Genomic DNA, 9,230 nt, shown 5'->3' with positions numbered 1-9,230 from the left:
CAAAGCTGGAGCTGACACAGTGGACCAACACTAGGGACATGGGCATGGCTCTTTTCAGCATGTTCTTGCTATGGGGGCTTTGGGAAGCCCCTCTTTGCCAGGGATGCACCTCCAACAGAGATAAACCCTGAGGCTATGCCCCATAGGGCCTGCAGAGCTACCTTAAATGGCAGTCTTTGACTTCCCAGAGAAATGTATACAAATAAAGAATATATCTTTGGCCGGGGTTGTGACTCAATGATAGAGCAATTGCCTAGCATGTGTGAGGCACTGGGTTCAATTCCCATCACCGTGTTAAAAAAAATACACAAATAAAATAAAGGTATTATGTCCATCTACAACTAGGGGAAAAAAAAGAATATGTCTCTTTCTTTCTTTCTTTTCCTTTCTTGATTAAAGGGAAAAAATGGATTCTGGGTTCTAAATAAGCTAAGAATAGAAACGTGTAAGTGATTAAAAAGAAATCTTATACCCAAGACCCCCAAAGTCCTTAAAGTTTGAATATTTATTTGGAAAGAGACAAGTGCTGTTTAAGTCAGCTTTTCTGCCGCTGTGACTAAATGACCCAACCAGAACAATCATAGAGGAGGAAAAGTTTATTTGAGGGCTCACAGTTTCAGAGGTTTTGGTTCCACAGAAGGCTGGCTCCCATGTGGGGGGAGGCCTCAAGGTGAGGCAGAACTTCATGGGGGAAGACTGTGGTGGGGGAAATAGCTCACATGGTGATCAGGAAGCACCTACTTGCCAAATACAAATATATACCCAAAGCCACACTCCAATTCCCGTCTCCTCCAGCACACCCTACCTGCTTTCAGTTCCCACTCAGTTAATCCCCATCAGGGGATTGATTCACTGTTGGAATAAGACTCTTACAATCCAATCATTTCTCCTCTGAACCTTCTTGCATTGTCTCATATGTGAGCTTCTGGGGGCCACCTCACATCCAAACCATAACAAGTGCCATGATCTGAAAAGCAGAATCAATCTCTCTCTCTCTGTCTTTCTCTCTCTCTTTGCCCCCCTTCCATCCCTCCTTTTTTTCTCTTTCTCTGGCTCTCTCCTCTCCTCCTCAGCTGCTTAATGGGATAATAGGACAAGTGGTATTTCTATTAGAGATAAAAATATATATTTTAAGCATGCTCTGGAGAAATTTGCCAGCTGCATATTATGGCTAGAAGAGAGTGTCCATGGAAAATGAAATTCCCCTCAGGTTATTTGGGTATTTGCATGTTTTGCAAGAAAGATATATGTATAGTTATGGAAAGGGGATTTGGGGCTGAACTAGTGGGAACGGGTATAAAAATAGATGTATTTGATATCACTCTTCCTTTCACTGTAGACATGACAGAATCTAAACTGTGTTAGAAATCCTCTATTTAAATACAGTTATGTTCCAAGAATCTGAGGTGAGAATTGCATTCTCCCCCACGGCAACTTGCCAGTCAACACTGGGACCAAAAAGTAAAACTCACTCAGTGAGGAACTACTGTGCAGAAAGGGATCACAGGGTCAGTTGAGTACTGAAGAGCAGTACAGAGCAGAAGTTAACCTCGTGACTCTGAAGTCAGACCACCTGAGATCAAGCTCAATCTAACATTTTTCCCCCCAGATCCTTATTATTGTACAATTTACTTAATCTTTCTTCCTCTGTTTTTCCCAAGTTGAGTTATTGCACTTAGAAGATCAGGGAACCCTTGCAGATCAGGTAGAACAATGGCTGTCAAATAATGGAGGCCCAGTAAATGAACACTGTCCTTATTAACTGTGTGGAACAATAACTGTGCTAAGTCAATCACAGTGTGAAGAAAAAGCTTTCTCCTTTTTAATTTAAATGCATTATTCAACAAATACTTGTCCAATTCTTTATATCTGCCAGTCTCTATAAAGTAGATGACAAAAAATAAAAGTGACCCTCTCTTGCCTTAAGGAGGAGGCAACATGGTAGGGCAGTGAGACATGAATCTACCTTCATGGCACCCAAATACTCCCTGCTGATGATCAGTTATCAACCACGTTGTCTAAACAATAGGTACTTAGAATCCAAAGGGGAGAGAGATCACTGAGCAATGGAGGGGTCAAATGTGACAGAAAAGCCTGTTAGACAGTATCAGGTGAATATGTCTTGTTGGGTACAAAGGAAGGACAGGGCATTGCAAATCTATTAATACATTGATCAGGTTATGACACTGGCAAAGTTAGGTTATTCACCTGGCAGTGCATAGGTCCTCTTTGCTGGAGCAATTGCCTCTCGTTTAGATGGATAGAGGAGAGAACAAGCATAACCTTTAGCATTTAATGGTGAAATTTGAGCCTGAAGGCAAGTTTGAGCAAACTCAGAGATAATTTTCCATCAAAGGAAAGGTCTACCTAAGATTGCAGGGATCCCAGACACCAGAATAATCATAGGGACGTCTTGAATTGGATGGAACATGAGTAGGTGTCTTCTGATGTTTTTCACAAGCTCAGATTCTGTGGCTGAGCTGCCGCAGGCCTGCCCATATGGTGAGAAGGGGCTTCAAAAGCTGGTGTCTGGGTCTTCTCCTGCAGTTCATCACCACATAATTGTGGGCACATCCCTCTCCCCATTTGGCAGGGCATGTGCTGAGCCTACAACATGGATAGGACAGAAAGGCTGCGGGTTCTCATCCAAGAGACTGACAATCCAATGAACCAGTCTGTTTGAAAATGCTTTGCAAAATGTCATGGATGGTGTCAACGTAAGATTGAGGAGGGTAGAATAAATCTGATGTTTTCATCTCATGATAAGTTGTGGAAAGAAGGCAGTCGGCAAACCTAGATGTCAACCTGCACTGCTTCTCTTTGTCACAGCAGCCCCAAGCACACCACAGTCTCCAATAATACCTGAGGCCTCCCTTGAATTTCTCTTTTTAGTGGGAAATACTACATAAGTAGAATGCATATATTACAGGTATATTTTGTGTTTTTATAATAATATTCTTTGAACATGTCTTTAAATATAGCTTATTTTTATTTATAACTTAATAAGATACACCATGAACTTCATGAACAGTGAATTAAAACTTTAGACTGAAAAGCAGAAAAGGAGATTTGAAAAAATACTTATGATCTTCATAGTCGGAGAACCAGAGGCTGAACAAACACACCCTGCAAGTTTGCATCAGGCAGTTTGTGGGCCAGAGTTTTGGTACAGACAACCTTGGCTGTGCTCAACTGCTAGACAGTGGGAAGGAGATGGAAATGGCTTCTTAAGAAAGCAAAGCAAATTCAAGGAGGGTGAGACAATAAGTAGCTCAGTGGCCTTCTGATTGGAAAAACATGTTGTTTTCAAAATGTCATAACCCAGCAGAGGGACACCTTATAAGAGCTGTAATTTTTCTCCTTTGGAAGAAGATAATTGAAACTGAAAGGAGATGAAACCTGGCTAAAATATTTGGAAAAAGCCAACAAAAATGATTGCACTGGGAGAGTCAAAGCCAGCAGCTGCACAACAAAGCAAAATTAAGAGAGGCTATAAAACACTGGGAGGAGTAGAAATCTGCACACAGGACACTGGGTCTAAACATGTAGGCAGATATTTTCCTCTTTGAAGCAGCAAATGGAAAATCATTGCAGTCACTTTATTATTATTTCCTAGTGTTTGCTTGTTTATAAGTTTGCTAAGCCAGAATTAATTTCATGTTTAATATTAGGTAATTTTCAATATTTTCAAAAAATAATGAATAAAAATATTCTAATCTGAAACTCAGCTAAACCAAGTACCTTGAGGGGAATATTGTAAACTTTAAAATTTAAGTATTACTTCTGTATGCTGCAAAGAAAAATGTTAAGATGAGAAATATCAGTTTTTCTTGTGCACCCTGGCTAAAACCCTCAGAAGACAAAATAACCAGATATACAAAGTTCAATGCTATATTGCTCATTAGAAATATTCTTATAAAGCATCAAAGTTGTCAAAAAAATTAAGCTGTATTTGAATTAACCATAGTAAATGATTTTTCCTTCTTAAAAAATGCAAAAAAAATTTTCTTTTAAAAATTGCTGTGGTCCATAAATACCTTCTGTCTTTTTTCCTTCTGTGGATTCAGATTCTTTAGAAGATATCTTGCTCATTTCCTCAGATTTCACTACTTGAGGAGGACTCTTCACTCGGGATAAAAAGCACCCAAACTTCAAATTGCTCAGGTGCTGCCCTTCCGAAAGTTTTGGTGTGGAAACCATGGATGACTTCTTACCTTGAACTTCTAAAAGGTCATTAATCAAAATTAAGATCTGAATTGTTTATGTCAATTTGTTAAACATAGAAAAAAAGCATATAAAAACTTTAAGACAAATTACTCTTTTTTCTTTTTTTTAAGTTTAATCAGGTACTGTTTTACTGCCTTTGCTACTAGGCACAGGCTTGCCAAAAAGATAATAATAATCAAGTTTCTGGGCTCTCAGTAAACTTAGATATGGCATTCAGTAGGGTTTAACAATCACTTGTACATCAATCTCATTATTATTACAAATGTTCTAATTAGAATATATTTTCTACGCACTTTCTTTAGAAAGCAGAACTGTATATCAGCTGAAGGTTGGGACAGATGTCCTTTTAAGGTACCTGCATAGTCTTACCTTTCAGTCAATGTCAGGATCTATCGACTTCACATTTCTCCTTTTTAACTTTAATACCTGTTGATTTCTTCCACCAGCTAGTGCTCTTAAAAGTTATTTTTAAAATTCAATACACAGTATTTAGACTTTGTATGCAACTACCTATTAATACTTTTCTATTTCAGTGCAATCTCTATCAATTAGAAGAATAACAATGAATACTTAATATTCTCCCTCCAAACCCATACCAAATATAAGTCCCCAATATATTTACAACCCTGGAGATGATGTGTCTTACTTCCATTTTTAAAAAATAAAATTGAATAAAGGTACTAGATGTATACTATCTTGTGACACATTTTAAGAGCTTAAATAACTCAAGTCTTAAAATAGTATTCAACTAGTAAATCATACCCCCAGTCATTTCAGTACAATTGTAAATGTCTTTAAAAGCTTCAGTTCTTGATATTATTTTCATTTAAAAGCATCAAGATAAAAATTCACCAAAACTTCAGTCACACTATTTAAGGAACCTATATCCATTAAGAAATTTCCTCTCTAGAGTACTATACCCAGTTAGCCATTGAAAACTGGCATTATGATTTTCAGTGGAAACCTGATTTTCTAAGAGAAATGAAAATCGTCACATAAACCCTTGAAATTCATTTTACCTGAACTTAAACTTTCCCAATTTTGTCACTGATGGGGATCTCTCCCAAATAAGTTTATCAAATAATACCTAAATGTAATACTTTTAAAACTTAAATGAGCATTACATCTTGAGGGTATGCAGAGGTCAGAAGCTGGGAAACACATGACAATGAGGGCTCCTATTTGATTGCTTTTATAACTTTTTAAGAAGTGAGCATGAAAATAAATCTTTATTTTCAGTTATTACCCACGAATAAGAGAAAGTTAGGTTCACAGTTTTAGCTATTGACACAAAGTGAACTAGGAGGCAAATTCACATCCATCAAACACAACTAATGGATCAACTTTTTCAAGTTTAGGCTATCTTGAAAGCTTGCAACATACCAGATATTGCTGTGTGTTCTCTAGTGACAATGGCTGACAGCAAATGAAACTTGAAGTGTTTTTGAATAACAGATGTTGTCTATAATATGTTGCTGGAAATCAAGAGATTTATAAACATGTTCAGAAGAGTTGAATCCTTAAAGTCTAAACACACTAATTTAAGAGTGTGTATGTTGCAATTTCAAAAGGAGTCAATAATCCATATGGACTAAATTAATACTTGCCTCTGGGTAGCAGGCCTTTTTGTAAATATAAAATTATATTAGACATTAGCACCAGTGCAGAATATGCTCAGCATCATAAGATCCAAAACACCAGCACAAGTTTATCCATCACTAAAAAACAATTACCTCTTACTAAGATGTCAAGACTAGTAGGTAGATTGATACATCCAATCCAAACGAATAACTTTTGTACTGTACAATCTTTTTTTCAGAAGTATAAGTGAAAACCAATCAACTACATAGCAGACATGTTAAATTTAAAATCTCCAATATTTTAAAAACTGGACCTTACCAGAGGTAGAAAATAACTGACAAGTGACAGAAGTTAAAACTTTAAATAAAATCCCTTCCCTGTTTAATCAATAAATGTGGCAGAATAAAAAAAATACTACAAAACCTGTTTATTGATCATTCTATCCATGTGTTTAGTAAGTGGTGATGCTCCTGTTCAAGGAATCCATTAATTACCTAATTTTCTAATAAAGGAAGAGGGAAAAGATATTTATCACCTTCTCTGGTACAAATATTCATCTAACAATTTAAGACCAAATAGTAACAATATAGGAAATCATTTTTCAACAGTTAAAGATTTTTGGCTTATGTTTTATGGATGGTGCTGCTGTTCCAACCTTATAAAGTAAAGCTGTCTGCATTCCAAATTTCAAAAATTGAAGACTCTCCCCATCTCACCATACTAACCAGTGCCCTTTGGTTTCTTCAGAACAAGAAAGGTTAAAAGGGTTGTTGATTACAGATGTAACATTCTGATTTGGGGACCTATCAAACAAAAATCATAGCAAGTGCCAGACACTTATTTTACAGAAGTCTAAACATTACCCATTAGAGCAAATCAACTTATTCCACTCACCCTGTTGGGGGGGGGTAGAAATCCTATATCCATAACACTTGACAGGATGTGTTTATCAACACTAAGTAGCTCAAACAACTTCCACAAATAAAGTGTCTAGCTTGGCTTTTAAAATGGGAAAGTCACATATTTTGAAAGTAAATATAGTTGAAATTGTGAATCGGGTATAATTTGAACCTAATGAACCATGCAGGAAGCGAGGGTTAATAAACAAATGTGCTTTGAATTTGTTCAAGTACTAATATTTCTGTATATAAAGATTTAGCATATATAACAGCTATTATGAGAAGTGAAAAAAGATTTTTCCCCAAAAATGAAAATATTAAAACTAAGTTAAAATACATAAAGTAGTTAGTATTCCACACAGCATAAAATTCGACAAATCAAAGTTTACATGTCCCAGCTGACCATGTGTGAAAATGCAAAGCAGGCATTAAAACTGATATTATGTCCAATATTTAAAACCAGTTTGTAATTGGGGGAACATCTAAATCCTTAATAAAAAAACACAAATGAAGTGAAAGCTTTAAACTGGTACACACTGTTCACACCTATATTTCAAGTTTGGAAATGCATATTTGCAAGCAGCAATACAAAAGTATTCATGAAGAATGCATAATCTCTGAAAATTATGAAAACATCCCTGCTACCAATACACTTCTATATACAAAACTGACTACCATATTTGTTACTTCTGTGTAGCAAGAGAAGTTCATTTTCAAAACAGATAAAATTCAGTCTTTAGGTGTGAATGGTATGAATGACAGTCTTTTTTTTTTTTTTAATTTCTTAGTCGTTTGGGATCCTTAAGCATGCAAAAGCTTTGAACAGGAGGGTCCACAAAGGAACCAGGGTTGTCTTATGGCATCCAGTTAAGCCAGAGCTGGGAATGCCTCTGGGTCATCCACATCAGGGGCAGAAGCACTCGACTTGTCAGTCCTGCTGCCACGGTTTGGGCGTCCACCACGCCCACGCCCACCTTGTCCTCCCCTGCCACCACGTCCTGGGCGGCCTAGATCTCCAAAATTGATCTCCAGCTGAGATGTTATGTCATTTGCTGGCTTCCGGAAATTATGGTCCATAACCGAATCTTCAGCGTGAGCCTCTTCACTCTTTGATTTATGAAGAACAAATCCCTTCTTCCATTGCCCATCAGCACCTTCATTTGGTTTTCGGATATTAAATTCTACTTTTGCACGATCTTTATTTTGAATAGCCTTCCATTCATCCAAAGTCATCTCTTTTGGACCCTCTTCCTTAACTTCTTCAACTTCGTTTTCCTTATTTTCAGTATCTGCCACTGGATGTTCTTCACCTTCAGGTGTTTCCTCAGTCGCATTTGATTGATCCAAGTCAGTTAATTCATCTTTGACAGTTCCCCAGTTGTGAGATCCGCTACCTCCATGTTTATCCTCATGCTTCAGGCCACTGTAATGTGAAAAAGAAGATCTATCACTTGCACTATGCCTATCAAATTCACGTTTGCCACGAGAATCAAATCCATCTCCTCGACCCATTCCACGTCCGCGGCCTCCTCGACCCCTTCCAAGACCACCACGACCTCGGATGGGTCGGTCAATAATTGGTCTATCAACTGAAAATTCGCCTCCTTCACCCTTTTCTTCAAGTGGCTTATCAAATCTCCTTTCACGAGGCGGTCGCCTTTCTAGTCTTCTATCAATTATTTTCCCTTCACCCTGAAGTTGTTGATCAGGTCTTCTTCCAACACGTCTTATTCCTTCTTTCTTAAGAGCCACGGGCGGCTGCGTCTCCTCTTTCTTGTCAGCCACGCCAACGTTGGGGGGCAGTGGGTTCTTGCGGTCTTTCTGGGACTCTTTACGCAGCTGTTTGCCTGCCGCGTTGGAGTTGGTCTGGGCCGAGGCCTGAGCTGCGCTCTTGGCCCCAGGTCCCCCAACGCCGCCCCCGCCGGCTTCTTTTTTCTTGTTCTCTGCTGCTTTCAGCACCTTGAAGGGGTCCAATTCATCATCAAATAACTGGTCGAATCTGTTGGTGACCACGCAGCCGAAGCCTTCCTGTAGGTGCCCAGGCATGATGGTGGCTCGGCGGCACGTTCCTCCACGGATTGCAGCGGGCGGCGCAGAGCCAAGAGCGCCTGCTTCAGCTCTTCCCAGAAGATCGACAAATTACTCTTTACATCAGGAAAAAAGTCTCAAGTTTATCATAATTTAGGCACAGTAACAGAGGAGCCCCATTGTTAAGCATCATGGGTCTGTTTTTTTTTTTTAATATTTCGAATATCCAAAATATTTTCTTGACTCCAGAGAGAAAACAAATCCCTTTAAGAGCAGTGGTCAAATAAAAACAAGAAACACAAACTAAAACCTGATTATAAATAACTAGAGCATTACAGTTTCTTAAAAAGTCAAGTATTGTTAAATACTTGTTAATATTGGTTAAAAATTGTGTGATAATGCCATTGTCTGAAGTACTGGCTGCCAAAACAACCAAAGGAAATATAGATTACCATGGGTACAAATATCACTTGATCACTGTAATTTTTGCCTATT

General features: G+C 38.1%; 1 pseudogene; it reads right to left on the bottom strand.

Annotated features, from left to right (window-relative positions):
* Positions 1-7,373: 7,373 nt before the first annotated feature.
* On the bottom strand, positions 7,374-8,753 carry LOC144252654 (SERPINE1 mRNA-binding protein 1 pseudogene; annotated as a pseudogene).
* Between the last annotated feature and the right edge of the window lie 477 nt (positions 8,754-9,230).

Source organism: Urocitellus parryii, unplaced genomic scaffold (genome assembly GCF_045843805.1).
Source record: "Urocitellus parryii isolate mUroPar1 unplaced genomic scaffold, mUroPar1.hap1 Scaffold_49, whole genome shotgun sequence".
Taxonomy (NCBI): domain Eukaryota; kingdom Metazoa; phylum Chordata; class Mammalia; order Rodentia; family Sciuridae; genus Urocitellus; species Urocitellus parryii.
This window is presented reverse-complemented; position numbering and strand designations above follow the sequence as displayed.